The 21,980-nt window shown below is 39.2% G+C and overlaps 1 protein-coding gene across 4 annotated transcripts in view; it reads right to left on the bottom strand.

Moving 5' to 3' along the window:
• KLHL8 (kelch like family member 8) overlaps positions 1-21,288 on the bottom strand; it is a 62,927-nt gene extending 41,639 nt beyond the window's left edge. For 2 of the 4 annotated variants that reach the window (XM_053217146.1, XM_053217147.1), the window contains exon 1: positions 21,026-21,287. The gene's annotated coding sequence lies outside the window, so the exon portion shown is untranslated. Of the gene's footprint in view, positions 1-21,025 lie in introns of all 4 variants that reach the window. The other 2 variants (XM_053217148.1, XM_027060399.2) reach the window with 2 other exon arrangements.
• Between the last annotated feature and the right edge of the window lie 692 nt (positions 21,289-21,980).

The raw sequence follows: 21,980 nt of genomic DNA, 5'->3' as shown, positions 1-21,980 counted from the left end.
AAGACATACGGTGACATAGCAGACTTTAGGACTTATAAAGGCTGTATGTTAGTATTAAGTGAAAGTAAATCTCAACCTAAACTCTATAACCCAAAATGTTATAACCCAAAATGAGGAAACTGAGGCACAATGAGATGGAATGCAGCCCAAGTAAGTGGGAGAGCCAATATTCAAACCTAGGCAGCACAGCTCCAAGAGTCTGTGCTATCATCCACTATACTACTGTTCAGAGCACTTAGCAAGTGAAATAGAAAAAAACAACAAAGACATGAAAAATCAAGGTCCCTCTCTTCTCCCCTCTAAAACCAGCCATTCTAATTCCCCGACTTTTGCATGTGGCAATGTCATTTTTTTTAAGTTTATTTATTTAGAGAGAGTGCAAGTGGGGAGGGGCAGAGAGAGAGAGGAGAGGGAGAATTCCAAGCAGGCTCTGTGCTATCAACACAGTGCCAAATGCAGGGCTTGAACTCGCGAACCTCTGAGATCATGACCTGAGCTAAAAACCAAGAGTCAGACACTTAAACAACAGCTACCCAGGTGCCCCTGCCATGTCATTTTTTAGGTTGCCCTAGTTCATAACCTGAGCCATACCTAACTCCTCTGACTTTCATAACCTATCACTTTCAATTCCCCTGAACCTGCTTGGGAAAATCTCTCCTATTCCTGAATTCACTGAATTCAACTCTCTTTCACTGTACAGTGACCCCCTTATCTGCAAGGGATATGTTCCAAAACCCCCACTGGATACCTGAAACTGCAGATAGTACCAAACCCTATACATACTATGTTTTTTTCCTATACATACATACTTATGATAAACTTTAACTTATATATTAGACACAGTAAGAGATTAACAACTAATAATAGAACAATTGTAACAATATACGGTAATAAATGTCATGTGAGTGTGGTGTCTGTCTCAGACGTTGTGTGTACTCCATCTGAAAGTATCTTATTGTACTGTACCCACACTTCTTGTGATGTGAGATGACAAAATGCCTACATGATAAGTTGAAGTGAAGTTGTGAAGTGAGATGAATGATGGGCACTGACACACTGTTAGGCTACTACTGACCTTCTAATGATACGTTGGGAAGATCATTTGCTTCTGAACAGCAGTTGACCTCACAAAACTGAAACTGCAGAAAATGAAACCATGGATAAGGGGGGTAGGAGACTATGGTACTCTGAGACCTACAAATCTTGCCTGGATTAGAATAGCTCCCATTAACCAATCACCATGCCCCTATCATCCCTAAACAACTAATAAGGGCAATGCTGCCAGATTTATCTAGCTCTCAGTGTCAATTCCAAACTGTTTGATCAAACCATAGTTCAAATTGCTTCTCCTGGCATTCAAAGCCAACCCCTCCTTGCTCTGATTCCAACTTACCTTCCAGTCTTTTCCTCCATTATTTTTTGACATAAAGTAGGAGAAGGGAGGGGGAAAGGCTACTGACTAAACCACTGTGTGTCACATTTGCCAGAAGTCTTACACATACTCTCATTTAAGCACCACAACTACATTATAGATGGCCTAAATATCCCTGACTTGCCCAAAGTCACACAGGTAGAATATGGGAGCTTTCAATTCAGCTCTAATTCAGCCCATTCTTTTTCTACTTTATCAGACTTCACTATTCCATTTTTCTCAAATATATGTGCAAGTACTCAAGCTATTTCTTGTGAGGGAATGATGTGTAGGCCAAACTTAAACAATGTTTCTGAATTGTAGGAAGCCTTCTCTAAATTCTCTCGATGGGGTATGATCACCCTTCTGTGAATCCACACAGTACATTGTAGTTCTCTGAATGATTTTATTCCTTTTGTGTTTTAGACTTGCCTGCTTAATACAATGTTAACTCTTAGAGAAGAGTATCTTAAAAATATCTATGTAAAAAAAAAAAATCTATGTATCTTGCCCACATAAGCCTGGGTCATAAGTGATTGAGTCAGCATGATTTTGTTGGCTGTGTTTTTCCCCCAGTATAAAAGAACAGGGTCAACTCTTCATTGCTAGTTAAGCTAGTGAGTCTTCCTTCATCCAGAACTTTCATCATACCATATTTTGTGCCCAAGAGTCTGAGTATTATGATGGCAAGTATTACTGATCTTACTTCTAAAGTTCACTAGGTTTATGTACACATGATTCAAAACTATCATACACATTTTCCCTTGTACCAAACCACTCTAGCTTCTTTTTAAAGGCTAAATTTATTATTGTCACAAATCTATTTCCTTTGTCAGAGGACTGCTCTATGAAAAGGGCATTATAAATATTCATTTTTATAAAATCATTTTTACATTTGACATTAGATTTGAGTAAGACACAACAGCTCAAAAACTTTCTATATCAAATTCTTTTAAAATGGTCTATTCAAAGAACACAGCACCCTCAATTTTTAAAAAATCTATTATAAATAATAAAATGGGAGATAAAAGCAGGAAATGAATATTCCCTACAACACTTCACTCCTCCAAGGAACTTAGCAGACTTTAGGACTTATAAAGGCTGTATGTTAGTATTAAGTGAAAGTAAATCTCAACCTAAACTCTATAACCCAAAATGTTAAAAAAAAAAAATGTACTTAGATTCTGGCCCTTAGGGAGAAAAAAATAAGATACTACTCCTTCCTCAAATATATTAAGAGATTAGAAAAAGAAAAAAAGAGATGATCCATGGAGGTCTGTTTCTACCACACCGTACTGTGTTAATACTACTGAAGCAGACAGGAAATGAGACCATGTTTTTGTTTCCCTAAATGCTAGTAAAATCATTATCAATCCAGAAAATAAGAAGTTCTGAAGAAAAGGTATTTCAAACAGAAGCAGACGGTTTTACTGGTTCGATGCAGAGAATATATAACAAAACTAATGTGTTTTTACATGTAAACACAACTTACAATGAATTATAGAAAACAAGACTTACAGCAAAAGCATAATGATACTACATTAGGTCACTCTATTTTCTTTTTTCTAACTTCTTTGCACTTACAATCTACATGTGCTATCAATATATAATACTGTTATGCAGAACACTATATTAATTCATACTGTATTATTCTCATAACTAAAGTCTTTATAGGCAAAGAATGACTTTTATACTACACATTAATCAGAACAGTACTAAGTAGAAAGAGGAACTCCAAATAGTACTTTGAAGAATCTCTATATAGTAACTACTGCTATATAGGCAGCATAGTGTTATTAGACTCATTCTTCTCTTATTTCTTTTTTAACTGAAGAATAGTTGACATACACATTTTATTTTTTCAAGTGTATAACACAGTGAGTCAACAGTTCTATGCATTATCACCACAGTAAGTGTAGTCACTATATGTCACCTACAAAATTATCACAGTGTTATTGATCATATTCTCTATGCTGTATTTTTCATTCCTGTGATTTACTTGATAACTGGAAGTTTATACCTCTTGATCCCCTTAATCTATTTCACCAGTTTCCCACCTACCTCACCACTGGCAACCACTAACTTGTTCTCTGTATTTAAGAGTCTGTTTAGTTTTTTTGTCTGTTCATTTGCTTTTTAGATTCCACACAGAAGTGAAATCATATAGTATTGGTCTTTCTCTGATTGATTTTACTTAACATAATACCCTCTAGGTCCATCCATGTTGTTGCAGACAGCAAGACTTCGTTCTTTTTTATAGCTGAGTAATATTCCACTGTATTTATATACCACATCTTTATCCACTATTGATGGACACTTGGGTTGCTTCCATATCTATTATAAATAATGTTATAATAAACATAGGGGTGCATAGGTAATTTCCATTTTTAATTTTTTGAGGAACCTCCATACTGTTTTCCATAGTGGCTACACCAATTTACATTACCAACAGTGCATAAGAGTTCTTTTTTTCATATCCTTGCCAAGACTTGTTACTTCTAGTCTTTTTGATAATGAGCATTCTGACAGGTGTGAGGTGATACTGCATTGTGGTTTTGATTTGCATTTCCCTGATGGGTTAGTAATGTTGAGCATCTTTTCATGTGCCTGTTGGCTACCTAAATGCTTTCTCTGGAAAATGTCTATTCAGGTCCTCTGCTTGTTTTTCATATTTGACCTGTATTATGTTGAGATATGTTCCCTCTAAACCCATGTTGAGTTTTTAACATGAATGAATGTTGTACTTTATTAAATGTTTTTGCCACATCTATGGAGACATTCATGTGGTTTTTTTTCTTTCCTCTTGTTAATGTGATATATCACATTGAATTATGACTACTGAACCATTCTCACATCCCTGGAATAATCCCACTTAATAGTGGTGAATGTCCTTTTTATGTATTATTGAATTTCATTTACTAATAATATTTTGTTGAGGACTTTTACATCTATGCTCACCAGAGATAATGGTTTATATGTAATTTTCCTTTTTTTTTTTTTTTTTTTTGGTGTCTTTGGTTTTGGTATCAGAGTAATGCTGGCTTGGTAAAATAAATTTGGAAGGACTCCTTCCTCTCCTGTTTTTTGGAATTAAGAATAGGTACTAATTCTTCTCCAAATGCATGGTAGAATTCACCTGGGAAACCAGTGGGTCCTGGACTTTTGTTTGTTGGGAGTTTGATTATCAATTCAAGTTCATTACTAGCAGTCTATTCAGATTTTCTATTTCTTCTTTTTTTTAAATTTTTTTTTAATGTTTATTTTTGAGACAGAGAGAGACAGAGCACGAATGGGGGAGGGGCAGAGAGAGAGGGAGACACAGAATCGGAAGCAGGCTCCAGGCTCTGAGCCATCAGCCCAGAGCCTGACCGCGGGGCTCGAACTCACGAACCTGAGATCGTGACCTGAGCTGAAGTCGGATGCTCAACTGACTGAGCCACCCAGGCGCCCCTATTTCTTCTTAATTCAGTCTTGGAAGACTATGTTTCTAGAAATTTATCCATTTCATCTAAGTTGTCCAATTTGTTGGCATATCATTTTTCACAGTAGTCTATTATAATCCTTTATATTTCTGTGGTATTGATAGTAACTCTCTTTCATTTCTAATTTTATATATTTAAGTCCTTTTTTTCTTCTTGATAAGCCTGGCTAAAGGTTTATCAATTTTGTTTTCAAACAACCAGTTCTCAGTTTCATTGTTCATTTCTGCCATTTTTTAAGAGCATTTTATTTCTGCTCCAATCTTTGTTACCTTTTTCCTTCCATTAATTTTGGGCTTTGTTCTTTTTCTAGTTCCTTTAGGGCATAAGGTTAAATTGTTTGAGATTTTTCTTGTTTCTTGAGGTAAGCCTTTGCCACACACCAGAGTGTTTCCATTCTCATTTGTTTCCACCTATTTATTTCCTCTTTGATTTCTTCATTGACCCACTAGTTGTTCAGTAGCATGTTGTTCAACTTCCATATTTGTGTTTTTTTCCAGGTTTTTTTTTTCTTGTATTGATTTCTAGTTTCATACCGTTGTGATGAGAAAAGATGCTTGCTTCTTAAATGTACTGAGACTTGTTTTGTAGCCTAACATGATCTATCCTGGAAAATGTTCCATGTGCACTCTGCTCTTTTTGGATGGAATGTTGTATATAGATCTGTTAAAACCATCTGATTTATAGTTCAAACCCATTGTTTCCTGAATGGATGATCTGTCCACTGATATGAGTGGGGTTTTAAAGTTCCCTACTATTACTGTATTACTGTCAACTTCTCCATTTATGTCTGTTAATATTTGCTTTATATATTGGGTGCATAGATATTTAAATTGTTATATCTTCTTACTAGATTGATCTCTATCATTTTGTAATGCCCTTCTGTCTTTTGTTATACTCTTTGTTTTAAAATCTATTTTGTCTAATATAAGAATTGCTACACCAGCTTTTCTTTCACTTCCATTTACAGGTTATGTCTTTTTTTTTACATGTAGTATCTTTTTGCATCCTTTCACTTTCAGTCTATATGTGTCTTTAGGTCTGAGTTTAAGCAAGATGGGTCTTGATTCATTAAGCATTCAGTCACCCTATGTCTTTTTATGGGACATTTATTTCATTCACATTTAAAGTAACTACTGATATGGTATGTACTTGTTTTGTTGTTTTCTGGTTGTTTTTATAGTTCTTCTCTGTTCTAGTCTTCTTTTGCTCTCTTCCCTTGTGATATGATGACTTTCTTTAGTTGTATGACTGGAATCCCTTATCTTTTGTGTAACCATTATAGAGCTTTGATTTTGTGGTTACCATGAAGTTCATATATAACATTCTCTGTATATGGCAGTATATTTTGTCACTTAAGTTTTAATCCATTCTAAAAGCACTACATTTTTACTCCTCCTTCCATATTTTATGCTCATGTTATATTTTACATCTTTTAATTTTGTGTTGTCTCTTGATTACTGTAGATACAACTAATTTTAATACTTTTATCTTTTAACCTTCATATTAGCATTTTAAGTGATTGGTCTACTACCTTTACTATATGTTTGCCTTTACCAGTGAAATTTTTCCCTTTCATGATCTTCTAATTTCTAATTTGGCCTTTTCTTTTCCACTTGAAGTCCCTTTAAAATTTCCTGTAAATTCTATTTAATGATGATGAATTCCAACTTTTGTTTTTCTGAGAAACTCTTTTAACTCTCCTTCAGCTCTGAATGATCTTGCTGGGTAGAGTACTCTTGGTTGTAGGTTTTTTCCTTTCAGCACTTTGAATATATCATGCCTCTCCCTTAAAGTCATCAAAGTTTCTGCTGAAAACTCAACTAATGGCCTTAGGAGGTTTCCCCTGCATATAACTAGTTGCTTTTCTTTTGCTACTTTTAAGAATCTCCAATTTTTAACATTTTATAATTTTTTAAAGTTTGTTTATTTTTGAGAGACAGAGAGCACACAAGCAGAAAAAGGGCAGAGAGAGAGACACAGAATCCAAAGCAGGCTCCAGGCTCTGAGCTGTCAGCACAGAGCCCAACACAGGGCTCAAACCCATGAACTACAAGATCATGACCTGAGCCAAAGTCACAGGCTTAACCGAGCCAGCCAGGCACCTCTAATTTCTAGCATTTTAATTAGTATGTATCTTGGTGTAGATTTCTTTGGATTCATCGAGTCTAGGAACTTCCTGGACCTGGATGTCTGTTTCCTTCTTTAGGTTAGGGAAGTTTTCAGCCATCATTTCTACAAATAAATTCTCTGCCCCTTTTTCCCTTTGCTTTCTGGGGTTCCTATAATGCAAATGTTAGTATGTATGATATTGTTCCAGAAGTCTCTTAACTAATCCTGATTTTTTTAAACGTTTTTTTTCTTTTTGCTGTTCAGCTTGATTTCCACTCTCTCACCTTCCAGATCACTGATACATTCTTCTGCATCTTCTAATCTGCTATTGATTCCCTTTAATGTATTCTTCATTTCAGTTATTATATACTTCAGGTCTGATTTTTTTTTTTAATTTTCTCTTTGTGGAAATTCTCACTCAGTTCATCTATTCTCTCAAGTCTTGCAAACATGTTTATGACGATTACTTTGAACTCTGTATCGAGTAAGTTGCTTATCTGTTTCATCTACTTCTTTTACTGAGGTTTTATCATTTTCTTTTATTTGGAACATAGTCTTCTCTCTCCTCTTGTCATTTGACTCTGTTTCTATGTCAAATGGGTCAGATAAGTCTCCTGGTCTTGAAAGTAGCAGCCTTGTGTAGAGGACTTCCTATGCAGCCCAGCAGCACAATACTTCCCTGGTCACCAGAACCAGTGCTCCAGGGATATCCCCTGTGTGGACTGCATGTGCCCTCTTATTGTAACTGGGCCATGACTGCAGCAAGTATACTGGTTGATGGGGCTGGCACCCACCCAGGATGACTGCAATGACCAGCCTCAACTACCATGGGCACACTGAAGGCAGGGCTGGCCCCTAGCACAGCTGGCTAAATGACCCAGATGCAGCTATTATGGGCATGCTGGTGGGTGGGATTAACCCCTGGTGCAGCTGGCTGAGAGGCCTAGCCATAACTGTTGCAGGAGTGCTGATGGCAAGGTTGCTCCCACCTGGGGCAGGAGTCACTGGGAGGAGCTGCCTGCTGGGTATGATGGGGTAGCAATTGCTTTAGAGGGAAAGGGAATACCAAGGCTGCCTGTTGGGTATGGCAGGATAAGAGTTGCTTTGAGGTCAGATCCACAAAAGAATGCTGGGTGGGGGAGCAGTACTAACAGGGTAGATGGAGAGTGTCAGAACTGGTTCCCATCAGCTTTGGGCCAGTTAGGCTGAAGGAGGGCAAGAAAAATGATGCCTGCCAGCACTTATTCCTAGAGAAAGTTCCTACAGGTCTCAGCCTCTCTAGCATGTGCTCTAAAATTAGTCAACAAATCTCTTCCACATATAAGCCAGGTACTTTTCAAGGTGCTGCCTCTGTGCTGGGTCTCAGAGAGAGTGATATAGTGTGGGGGCCCTTTAAGCAGAGTCTCCATTTCCTATAGCACTCTAACTCTCCTAGAGTTAAGCTGTGGTGATTTTCAAAGCCAGATGTTATTGAGGCTCATTTTCCCAGCACAGGTCTCCTGTGGGGTACCCAATATGGGGCTTGATCCCTTCACTTCCCAGGGAGGACCTCCAGACCTGTGAGATCCCTCTCCCTGTACAGGGGTTTTGTTCCCAGCCACATCTCTGTCCCTCCCTACCTTAGTCAATGGGGCTTTTTCTATATGTCTTCAGCTGTGAAACAGCTCTTCTGTTAGTCTTCAGGTCATGTTCAGAGTAAGTTGCACATTATTTAGTTGTACCTTGGTGTGTCCATTGGAGGAGGTGCACTTAGAATCCTCCTACCTGGGCATCTTCACAAGCTCCTGTTCTAGAAAGCCTAGACTCATTCTTCTTTAAAGTAACTTTGTACTTTGTACTCTTTATAATTCAGTTATGTGAAGATTTTACATGATACAAAATATTACATCCTAGGCTATATTCATTATTTCCTTTTTATTTACAAAAACAATAGAGGGTTTGTTTTTTTTTAATTTTTATTTATTTTTGAGAGAGAGACAGAGCGTGAGCAGGGCAGGGGGAAGGACAGAGAAACAGGGAGACACAGAATCCAAAGCAGGTTCCAGGCGCTGAGCTGTAAGTACAGAGCCTGACGTGGGGCTCAAACTCATGAGCCATGAGATCATGACCTGAGCTGAAGTCAGATGCTTAACCAATTGAGCCACCCAGGTGCCCCGCAAAGAATAGAGATTTTAAATTTTGAATCAAACAGTCCAAAAGAAAGAAAGAATATTGTTAAAATGTCAATACTACCCAAAGCAATCTACACATTCAATGCAATACCTATCAAAATTGCACCAGCATTCTTCTCGAAGCTAGAACAAGCAATCCTAAAATTTGTATGGAACCACAAAGGACCCTAAATAGCCAAAGTAATACTGAAGAAGAAAACCAAAGTGGGAGGCATCATAATCCCAGACTTTAGCCTCTATTACAAAGCTGTAATCATCAAGACAGTATGGTATTGGCACAAAAACAGACACACAGCCCAATGGGATAGAATAGAGAACCCAGAATTGGACCCACAAATGTATGGCCAACTAATCTTTGACAAAGCAGGAAGGAGTATCCAATGGAAAAAAGACAGTCTCTTTAACAAATGGTGCTAGGAGAAGTGGACAGCAACATGCAGAAGGATGAAACTAGACCCCTTTCTTACACCATACACAAAAATAAACTCAAAATGGATGAAGAACCTGAATGTGAGATAGGAAACCATCAAAACCCTAGAGGAGAAAGCAGGAAAAAACCTCTCTGACCTCAGCCGCAGCAATTTCTTACCTGACACATCTCCAAAGGCAAGGGAATGAAAAGCAAAAATGAACTACTGGGACCTCATCAAGACAAAAGGCTTCTGCACTGCAGAATCAACAAAACTAAAAAGCAACTGATGAAATGGGAAAAGATATTTGCAAATGACATACTGGATAAAGGGCTAGTATCCAAAATCTATAAAGAAGTCACCAAACTCCACATCCAAAAAACAAATAATCCAGTGAAGAAATGGGTAGAATACATGAATAGACACTTTTCTAAAGAAGACATCCAGCTGGCCAACAGACACATGAAACATTGCTCAATGTCACTCCTCATCAGGGAAATACAAATCAAAACTACACTCAGATATCACCTCACGCCAGTCAGAGGGGCTAAAATGAACAAATCAGGAGACTACAGATGCTGGTGAGGATGTGGAGAAACAGGAACCCTCTTGCACTGTTGGTGGGAATGCAAACTGGTGCAGCCGCTCTGAAAAACAGTGTGGAGGTTTTCAAAAAATTAAAAATGTATCTACCCTATGACCCAGCAATAGCACTGTTAGGACTTTACCCAAAGGATACAGGAGTGCTGATGCATAGGGGCACCTGTACCCCAATGTTTATAGCAGCACTTTCAACAACAGCCAAATTATGGAAAGAGCCTAAATGTCCATCAGCTGACAAATGGATAAAGAAGATGTGGTTTATATATACAATGGTATACTACTTGGCAATGAGAAAGAATGAAATCTGACCATTTGTAGCAACGTGGGCAGAACTGGAACGTATTATGCTAAGTGAAATAGTCAGGCAGAGAAAGATAGATACCATATGTTTTCACTCATATGTGGATCCTGAGAAACTTAACAGAAGACCAGAGGGGAAGGGAAGCGGAGGGAAAAAGTTACAGAGAGGGAGGGAGGCAAACCATAAGAGACTCTTAAGTACAAAGAATAAACTGAGGGTTGATGAGGGTGGGGGAGAGGGGAAAGTGGGTGATGGGCATTGAGGTAGGCACCTGTTTGGGATGAGCACTGGGTGTTGTATGGAAACCAATTTGACAATAAATTATATTTAATAAAAAAAAACAGTCCAAAAGAAAATATATTGAACCAATAATTAAAAGAGAAGCCCCTGCTCTGACAAACTGGATTACAGTTTCAATAGTTACTACTTGGTCAAGGTACACATGACTCCTAACAATTAACTACTGTGACTTAAAAAAATGTTTTTCTTTTAAAAATGGTTTTCTTAGCATTACCACATACTAGATACAATTGTTATCAAAGTCTGCTCGTTAAATACTAATGTCATTTCCAGAGTCTATGATCAACGTTTTTACTACACTGAATACTTTGTAAGATGTTCCTATTTTGGGGTCTGTTTTATTAAGAAAGCTATCTAGTATTGTTTCACTATCATAATCATCCCCCCCCTTATTTGAACTGGCTAACAAAATTTATTATAGTCATAATAGTCAGAAAGTCTAATATAAAGTAGTAAAAGAAACAAAAATATTTTTTAAAAACTTGAATTTTTACCTAAGTATGTGAGCAATGTGTATGAACTCTCTCTTAAGTAGGGACTCTATTACTAGTTTTGTTTAAGAATGTCCCAGGAGTGGGGCGCCTGGGTGGCTCAGTCAGTTGAGCATCCGACTCTTGGTTTACACTAAGGTCAAGATCTCGTGGTTCATGAGTTTGAGCCCCACATCGAATGCTGCCAGCACAGAGCCTGCTTGGGATTCTCTCTCTCTCTCTCTCTCTCTCTCTCTCTGCCCCTCCCCTGCCCATAGTCTCTGTCTCTCTTAAAATAAATAAATAAACTTTAAAAGAAATTGTTTTAAGAAGGCCATAGGGGTCACAGGGTTGTACTTAAATTAATAAATGACAATCTGAATAAAAATATAAAGCCTACCAAAAAATAAATTTACCAATAATTTGTTTCTGACTGTGAAAAGATGTTTCTCACTCAATAGCCTATCAAAATAAAGAACACAAAGCTAGATAATAATTACTTACTTAGGGAGAGCTATGTTGGTCAGGCACAGACCTGAGTAGAGCAGATTGCTAATCTTATATAGGGTTTAGGAGGAAATCTGGAGTTCAGGGATTGGTGGATTTTTAGAGGTTTAGAAGCAGTGCTACTAAAAGGGCTACCACTGACTAGCTGGCTTGCAAAATCCTGTTCAGTAAGGTAGGTTGTTATTGATTGATCACAGTGACTTAAAAACAACAATTCCAAAGAACTGTCATGTATTCAGTAAGCAGGTTTAAAACTGGTTCAAGTGACTAATTGTTACCATGGCTATACAAGAATCAGTCTTCTAGGAGTTTGGAAACTTCCTTTTACTTTCACAAGGTGAGCACAGGAACCAACATACATACACATATACATATATACATACTGTGTATGCAAGTCACATGGTTTTAAAATCGCATTTCAAGGAATTCCAATAAAAATAGAAATATTATCAGTGTTAAGGGGAAACACCATTTATTTGCCTTGAAACCTATTCATTTCGTCAACCAGTCACACGTTATATTGCAGGTTATGGAAATTCAAAGATGAATATGAAAAGCAACAACCAAGTGCTTTACAGCAGTGCTATTCAAGGTGAGTCTGGCAGCACCTGGGTGGCTCAGTCGCTTAAGCACCTGACTCTTGATTTCAGCTCAGGTCATGATCTCACAGTTGTGAGATAGAGCCCCACATTGGGCTCCCATGCTGAGGTGGATGCAGAGCCTGCTTGCAATTCTCGCTCTCTCCGTCTTCCTCTCTGCCCCTCCCTGCTCATACTCTCACACATGCTCTTTCTCAAACTAAATAAAAAACTTTTAAAAAACATATGCACAAAAGTAATCTAACCTTTTAAAAAGTTATCTAAAATAAGTCCCCCTTGAAAAAGGGTAAGACATGACATAATTCCTACCATTAATGAGCCTGAATTACCCAGATGGGACAAAAACAGATGATAAAAATAATGTAGTAAAGTCAACAGTAAAGAGACGTACTGGATATTAAGGGAGAACACAAACTATCCCAGATGATCAAGGTTCCCCACTGAATGCGAAAGCTCCCATGCATTCAAAGTTCCCACTCCACTCTACCTAATTATAACCAAGTTTCATACATTATGTTTCCTCAATTTCTCTCATATAATGTTGGCCCTTCTTCTCCGGCAACACCACTTTAGTCACAGGCCCCATCATTTCACAGCTATGATGAAAACCTCTCAAAGCCTCTTCTCTCACCAGTGCATCCTTCCTACTGCTGCCAGTTATCATTCCTTAATTCAAATCTGATCATATCAACTCAATGCTTAAAAAATTCCATGAAGGGGAGCCTGGGTGGCTCAGTTAGTTAAATTTATCTTCAGCTCAGGACATGATCTCGTTGTTTGTGGGTTCGAGCCCCATATTGGGCTGTCTGCTATCAGCAGAGCCTGATTCGGATCCTCTGTCCCTGTCTCTGCCCCTCCCCAGCTCACACTCTCTTTCTCAAAAATAAATAAACATTAAAAAAAGAAAAATTCCAGGGGCATCTTGGTGACTCAGTGAGTTGGGCGTTCAACCTCAGCTCAGGTCATGATCTCATGGTTCGTGAGTTCGAGCCCTGCGTGGGGCTTTGTGGTGACAGCTCAGAGCCTGGAATCTGCTTTAGATTCTGTGTCCCCCTCTCTCCCTACCCCTCCCCCGCTCACACTCTGTCCCCCCCCCCCCAAAATAAATAAAGATTTTTAAAAATGTGTTTTTTTAATTCCATGGATATGGGTGCTCAGGTGGCTCAGTCAGTTAAACATCCAACTCTTAATCTCAACTCAGGTCTTGATCTCAGGGTCATGAGTTCAAGCCTTGCACTGGGCTATGTGCAGGCAGGCAGGCAGGCAGGCAGGAAGGAAGGTTGGTTCCATGGATAATGTAAAGGTAAATGGAAAGAAAACTGGATGCAAGATGTACAATCTCTATTTTGTAAATATGGAGATGTGATAGATTTCCAACTACAAGATAGGTTCCAACTGCAATTGCTGTTTCGGAATCAATTAAGGAATGATTACAAAAATTTCTATTTACTATAGAAAAATCTGTGAAGGAAAATAAGGAAACATAAGTTGAAAGTGGGCCACAGAAATTTATGGCATGGGACATACAAAGCATATTCCCAACATTTCTTCAAATTTTAAGAATAAAAAAGAAATGACTAAATACTTACTATCACAGCTAGCATGCCTGTTTTAACTGGGTTAAATATTCTTATGGGTCAGGGCACCTGGGTGGCTCAGCTGGTTAAACATCCAACTCTTGATTTCAGCTCAGATCATACCTCACAGTTTGTGGGTTCGAGCCCTGCATCAGTGTGGAGTCTGCCTGAGATTCTCTCTCTCCCTCTCTGTCCCTTCCCTGCACTCTCTCTCTCAATCTCAAAAATAAATAAATTTTAAAAAGAAATATTCTCATAGGTCATAAACATTTTACAATGCTTTAGAATCCCTCGTATAATGACCATAAGGTACAGTTGTTTTTAGAACTTAAAAAGAGGTAGCATGGGGCACCTTCTGGCTGGCTCAGTCAGAAGAACATGTGATTCCTGATCTCAGGGTTGTGAGTTCCAGCCCCATGTTGGGTAGAGAGATTACTTAAATGAATAAATAAGTTAAAACTTTAAAAAACAAAAAGAAAAAGAGGTAGCATGATATAACAGAAGTAACAGTGAGTTAATCAGTATAATTGGATTTTAACTAGCTACATTTTGGGTAAATTACCTAATCTCCCCAAGTCTCAGTTTCTTCATTTATAAAAAGAACAGGATTGGGCAGGTCACAGATCATCAATCTTTTTCCATAAAGGACCAAACAGTCAATATTTTAGGCTTTGTGGCCCATACGGTCTCTTTCATGACCACTCAAGTATGCCATTACAGTATGAAAGCATCAAGAGACAATACATAAGGGAACTAAGTGTGGCTGTGTTCCAATAAAACTTTATTTACAAAAGTGAGAATAAGCTGAGTTTGTCCTCTAAGACCCTAGTTTTAGGTAATCACCGTTTATTTCTAAACTATGAGAGTACTTTTCTTGTATTTGAAATTCCTTAAGCTGTTGCTTAGATTTTTAGAAAACTCTGTTAGCAATAGCTAACACAAGGCACATAAACTAATGATTAACAGCAGACCTTATGATCAGTTTGGGATTCTCCGTTAGCTGTTAGCCTTGGGCACATCACTTAAAATCACTCTGGGGGTGCCTGGGTGGCTCAGTCGGTTGAGCATCCGACTTCGGCTCAGGTCATGATCTCGCAGTCTGTGAGTTCGAGCCCTGCATCAGGCTCTGTGCTGACAGCTCAGAGCCTGGAACCTGCTTCAGATTCTGTGTCCTCCTCTCTCTCTGCCCCTCCCCACTCGTGCTCTGTCTCTCTCTGTCTCAGAAATAAACATTAAAAACAATTTTTTTTAAATAAAATAAAATCACTCTGAACCTCAGCTTTAAGTTTGTTGTGAAGTTTAAATGAAGTAATAACATATAAAATGTTTAACCCTGTATCTAGTTTACAATAGGCATTCAATAAATGAACATTATCGCTTTTATAAATTATGTGATCCCGAGTCCTTAGTCAGGAACACAATACTCCAATCAACATCTTTTCCAACAAATAAAATATGCTTTATAATAATCTACATGCAGATGCATTTTTCATTACAGAAAAAGATAAGGACTGGTTATATTAGCCTAAGTCTTCCTTATTGTTGTTCTTTCAATGACAACAGTCAGCTTTGAGTGCTTACTATCTACTTACTAGCTGTATGACCTTGGTTTAGTTATATAACTTTTCATTAGCCTCAGTTTCTTCATCTGTAAAAATGTGGAAAACAACAGTACCAACTTTACAGGACTGTTATAAGAATTAAATGAGTTAATAAACTGTCTAGCACATAAACTATACAAGTAACTGCTATTATTTGAGCTAGATATGTAACATTTGTTCATTTCAATCCTTGGGACAACCCAAAGAGGTATTATTCCTACCTGACAGTTGTGGATAAAGAAGTTCAGAGAAGCTAAGAAAGCTACCCAAGGTCACAAAGCTATTAAGTGGCAATGCCAAGGACTCAACATAGGCTTGCCTGACTACAAAGCCAAAAGTCTTACCACAAGGCCAAAGATGACGTTAACTATATCTTTGTATGGTATATATAAATTATAAGAACTAAAATGGGGTATTAATAATTATCTCCCGGGGTGCCTGGGTGGCTCAGTAGGTTAAGCATCCGACTTCAGCTCAGGTCATGATCTCACGGTCTGAGTTCGAGCCCCGCGTCAGGCTCTGGGCTGATGGCTCAGAGCCTGGAGCCTGCTTCTGATTCTGTGTCTCCCTCTCTCTCTGCCCCTCCCCTGTTCATGCTCTGTCTCTCTCTGTCTCAAAAGTAAATAAACGTTTGGGGAGCCTGGGTGGCGCAGTGGGTTAAGCGTCCGACTTCAGCCAGGTCACAATCTCGCGGTCCATGAGTTCGAGCCCCGTGTCAGGCTCTGGGCTGATGGCTCAGAGCCTGGAGCCTGTTTCCGATTCTGTGTCTCCCTCTCTCTCTGCCCCTCCCCTGTTCATGCTCTGTCTCTCTCTGTCCCAAAAGTAAATAAACGTTGAAAAAAAAAAAATCAAAAAATAAATAAATAAATAAACGTTAAAAAAAAAATTTTAATAATTATCTCCCCGTACAGGAAATGTTTTTCAATTTTTTAAAGTTCAAAGATAAGAGAATACACATAAAATCACTGATCTTAAAATGATAGTTTTTCCATAGGTAAAATTTTTACTGAAATGATCCCCCTTTGTTTTAGATCCAATTAATTTAACTCAAACTTTCATTATTAAAGTAATAAGCAATCCTCTGCATTAAAATAACTAAAGATGCAGCATAGTGACTTACCTTGTACATGCAAAGTACTATGCAAATGCTAGTATCCACCTCTAATTGATCTTTGAGATTTATCTAAACCTCTCAGATTAATTTTATTAAGAAGCAAACCTGGTGAGTCAAACACAGTTCTGTTACACTACTCTATAAATTCCCAAGAATTGACTTAGAATCTGAACTTCGAAAAGCTTTCCAATTCATATGAAAATACCAATATCAAAAGGAAAAGTAAAAAATATCTCAAGGAAAAAGACAAAAAGATATTACTCTGCTGCATACATTTGTTATTAAGTTTGTGCCGCAATACTTAACTCACTTCCTACTCTTCAGGCCTTGTGAATGCTACTCGAAACTGATCCAGAAACAGAAGTTGGCTTCACACCGTAAAGCCTCAGAGCCCAGCAACCTAATACTAAAAAGAAAAATAGGGCAGTTTGATATAGCTTACTTCCAAACTCTATTATAAGAATGAACCCAAACTTAGAACTCTAACCTAACTCTAAAATTCCCCAAATGCAAATAAGATTAATTTTAAATGTTATAAACTAAAATTATAAATTATAATCTAATTTATATAAGCAGGTGGTCAATTTCTTGAAAAATCATACCCAAATTCTTTCCAAACCAGCAACACTGTAAGTCAAAATAACCATCAATTAGGATTTAATAAAACTTTACACTCCGTGCTATTACAAGAAGAAATATCACATTACAACAAATATCTAGTTTGGAAAACAAAATACTTAATTTTCTTTAGCATTTGGTGTTCTGTAGAGAAAAGAAAAAATGTTCAAATTTTAAAATAAGGAAACCAAATTATCTTTAAGCATTTCAAAATAAGATTCTAACATGCTGGATTGTATTTGGGTGTCATTCCTTGGGACCTATTCTATTGCCCATCAAGAGTGGAGGGGAGGGGCGCCTAGGCGGCTCAGTCCATTAAGGTTCCAACTTCAGCTTAAATCATGATCTCACGGTTCATGGATTCCAAGCCCTGTGTCTGGCTCTGTGCTGACAGCTCAGAGCCTAGAGCCTGGAGCCTGCTTTGGATTCTGTGTCTCCCTCTCTCTCTGCCTCTCCCCTGCTCGTGCTGTCTCTCTCTCTCTTTTTTTTTTTTTAATTTTTTTTTTTTACATTTATTTATTTTTGAGAAACAGAGTGAGACAAAGCATGAGTGGGGGAGGGGCAGAGAGAGAAGGAGACACAGAATCTGAAGCAGGCTCCAGGCTCTTAGCAAGCAGTCAGCACAGAGCCTGATACGGGGCTCGATCCCACGAACTGTGAGATCATGACCTAAGCCGAAGTTGGACACTCAACCCACTGAGCCACCCAGGTGCCCCCCTCTCTCTCTCTTTCAAAAATAAATAATAAACATTAAGGGAAGAGAGGAATGGGCAGTATCTGCCTAACAAAAATGGACCAATCAGTGGTGTCATCTCCATATATAAGAAGCAGCACTATTATTGATATGAACATAGTATATCATTAATATCAACTACTAGTTCTGGAAGAAAAACAGGCACTCATGGTGCTTCAAAGATTACCTTTCTTAAAAAAATTTTTAAAAACCTAATATTAAAAATAATCTACAAAATGTTTAGCAAACAAGCCTGCCTAGATAACCGATCCTAATAGTTCTTAAAACCTTTGGTGGGGGGGGGGGGGGTGTGTGTGGCATGAACACCTTTTGAACATCTACTGAAAGCTAGGGGTCTTTTCCCCAGAAAGTACAGATACACAGAGTTCACAGACTCTGGGAAGACTATTTATGGACACCCTCATAGATCTAGGTTAAGAACCAGAGAGATGAAGTAGAAATTTTCCCAAGGCATTTTTGACTCTTCCATAATTTTATCTCTGACTCATCAAACTAAATCATTCATAACCAGACAATAAACTCTCATGTTCTGCCAAACAAACAAAAAAAAGTTTGATGGTATTAAGCCGTATTCACCTGAAAATATGATGAATTGGCAGAATTTTAAAATACAGCATCTAACTAATGATATCAATAAACATTATAGTGTATTATGACAGTTTATGATTTCACATCATAACAATATTTTATACCCTTTTACAGCTAAGAAAATAATGATTATTTTTGTTATTCTATGAAGAATTTCTTCTCATTCATCTCTTTAATTCTTAATATACAAAAACAAATAACTTTGTTGAAAATTTAAACATAAGAAACCAAAAGTTTAAACACCCAATTTTTTTAAAACACAAAAACTAACTGAAATTAATTTTTAGGATGTTCAAAATATCTTGTAATCTTTTTGTGGGGGGGGGGGTTATTTATTTAGAGAGAGTGTGTGTGTGTAAGCAGGGGAGGAGCAGAGATATGGGGAGAAAATCCCAAGCAGACTTCTTCAAAGTCAACTCTGAGCCCCATGTTGGGGTCCATCCCACCAACTTGCAAGACCATGACCTGAGCCAAGATCAAGATCAAGAGAGTCCCACGTTTAACCCACAAGCCACCCAGGCGCCCACCCTTGTAATCTTTTTTCAATAACAATACTCATTTCCATTCTCTACAACTCTTAATTAAAAGTTCTCTAAAAAAAAAAAAAAAAAAAAGTGTTATTTGTCTAAACCCCATAGAATATACAACATCAAGAGTGAACCCTATTTAAACTACAGACTTTGGGTGATAATGATCTGTCAATGTAGATTCATCTTTTCTAACAAAACTACCATTCCCACGTGGCAATTTTGATAGTGAGGGAGGCTGTGCATATGTGGAGCAGGGCAGGAGGCATATGGAGGCAGAAGGTATATGGGAAATCTGTACCTTACTTAATTTTGCTATGAACCTAAAACTGTTTTTGAAAAAGGAGTCGGTGGGTGTGTCAAAATTTACCTGGCTTTGTTAACAAATGAGGAAATACTGTTTTGTAAAAATTACCCCGACTGTGAATTAAGTTTCCTGCCAGAATACAGAATGTGCAATTATTACAGAATATATTATCATTAAAAAAACCCCACAGTAATAGTAATCTCATCAAATACTAAAAGAATGTTTTAAATGTTAATACGAAACAGTGCATATGTGAGTACAGTTATCTTAAGATTCCTTTTTATATTTATGTTACTATTATTTGATATTTTAAAAGGCAATATACAAAGGGACTGACAGTTGTAGTTCAGGAAGGAAAAGGAAAAGCAGCAGCCAATGAAAAAAGCCACCGCCAAGCAGAGGTCCTCCTGTTCTCCCAAGACCACCCTCTGCCAGAGTCAGGATTCAAGGGAGATGGAGAAAGGGTTTCCTCATAAAGTGAGAATAAAGAACAGCAAACGTCAATTATCAACTTACAGAAAACAAAAATAATGAAAAAGTGCAACCAGCAGATAAACTACTTTCGTCAACCCAGGTTTTTCGAGACGCTTTCCCGAAAGTATCCTCCCAAGGCGGTAACATTAGCATAGGGTAAAGGGCCAAAAACAGTTATGCTATTAAAACGGATAAAAGGGAATTACTGAGAAAGGTTCAATTTCCTACGTAAAGTCATCGGATTCAACACTGCCAAGTGGGAAAATACGTAAAATGCTTTTCACACCCAGGAGCGCAAACGCTACGACTGTGCAAATCCAGTAAAGGGTAAACCCCGGACTAGAAAACTCCCAACTATGTAGACAAATCGCCCTCCCTGAAGAAATCAGCAAGTTAATTAAGCCCAGAAGTGAGTGGAAGGAAGAAAGAGCTGGTTGTGGAGCAGTAAAACAAACTCCACGGAGCGGCTGCGTGTTCGGAAAGGGGCTTTGGTTACTGGTGTCACACCAGGAGGCACTCTTCCATTAGGATCTATACTCCCGCGGAAGGGACATCTGACGCAAGCAGCAAACCCCCGGTACCAGCAAGTCCCAACGGGCAGCGAGCCCCTCCGGCGAGCCAGTCCCCGGCGGGCTGCGAGTCCCCACGCCGCAGGGCCAGGAGACAGCCCACCTGCCGCGCACCCACAGGCCGGCCGCCCTCCCTGGGCCCCGAACCCGGCCGGCCGCACCGCTACTGTTCATTCCTTGCACGCCACCAAGCACCTGCCTGTCCGTCTCTTCTTCGAAAGACCGAGAGGAGACAGCCAAGGGGCCACCGACGGGGATGACAGAGCCAGAGGCTGAGGATCTCCTCGAGGAAATGCGACCCCGTTCCTCCCGCCAACCAGAGCGACAGAAAACGTGCAGCGGTTTAATGGGCCCTAAACCCTCTCAGCTGTGGAGTTTTAGTTACTGCTTGGTAGGGCTGGAGTATCCCGGAGCCAGAAGCGAAAGCTCGAGCGGCGTAACGATATTTAGGGTTGGGTTAAAGGAGGGCTCGGCGTGAACCCACAGCACCGCACAAAGGAAGAAAGGAATGAGGGGGGAAGAAGAGCGGTTACCTCGGTCCTCCGCTTGTCCCTCTGCTCGGTTCCTCCCGGCCTCGCTAAAGCAGCAGACGCGCAACCAGGCTACCGCAACCCAGCGTCTCGCCGCAGCACCTAGCGGCGCCGCACTAGACCCGCGCGAGCACCCGACGGACGCGCGCCCTCCTGCGCGGCCCCGTAGAGCCCTGGGAGGCGCCGGGCTTCCTCTCGGCTCAGCCCCGAGAACGGCGGCCTCTAGCGCGGCGAGAGAAGCGCACGCCGAGACCCGCGCACAGCACTCTGGGAGGTGTGGTTTATGGTTACCTCCGCCGGGTGCCCGCCCCCCACCGCGTCCTCCCCGCCCCCTCTCGCTCAGGAGCGGCTGGAGGCTTTTGGAGACTATTGATGCGGTGCTGCCGGGGGGCGGGGGAAGGTTGACCAGGGCCTAAGGGACGTCCTCAAAACAGATCGAGACAGGACACCGCATAAATAATTCTGGAGTTATCCATTGCTTACATTTCCATGGCCGTGCAAAATTCAGTTTCTTTTTACATCCACCAACTTCCCTCCTGTGCGTTGGGTATTCTTGGGGTTTATACCTCTTTTTTAAAAAAGGTGGGGGAGCGGGAGGACTTCCGTTTTTATTCCTATGACAGTTTCTCCACGCTTTCTGCAGAGGATATACACAGCAGCTTGTGTTTATAAATGTAGACCCACAGTTTGTAAACTTAAGCAAGCAGTTAACTGACCTAAGCACACGCTGCCAAAAACCATTGAAAGAAAAATGATGTTGAAAGAAACCAATTTTTCCATAAAGTCAATGGAATGTAGAGGTGGGAGATTAAGAGAGAGCAAAGAAAAAAATTTTTAAGTATATTTTCCTAATATGTCTTTTGTTAGACAACCTCAAGCTTTTACAACCCCAGAAATATATTTCAGAATAAATTTAACTCTAGGTACATTTATGAATATTAACACATAGGTTTGTATT

The sequence above is a fragment of the Acinonyx jubatus genome, chromosome B1 (assembly GCF_027475565.1).
Source record: "Acinonyx jubatus isolate Ajub_Pintada_27869175 chromosome B1, VMU_Ajub_asm_v1.0, whole genome shotgun sequence".
Classification (NCBI taxonomy): Eukaryota; Metazoa; Chordata; class Mammalia; order Carnivora; family Felidae; genus Acinonyx; species Acinonyx jubatus.
This window is presented reverse-complemented; position numbering and strand designations above follow the sequence as displayed.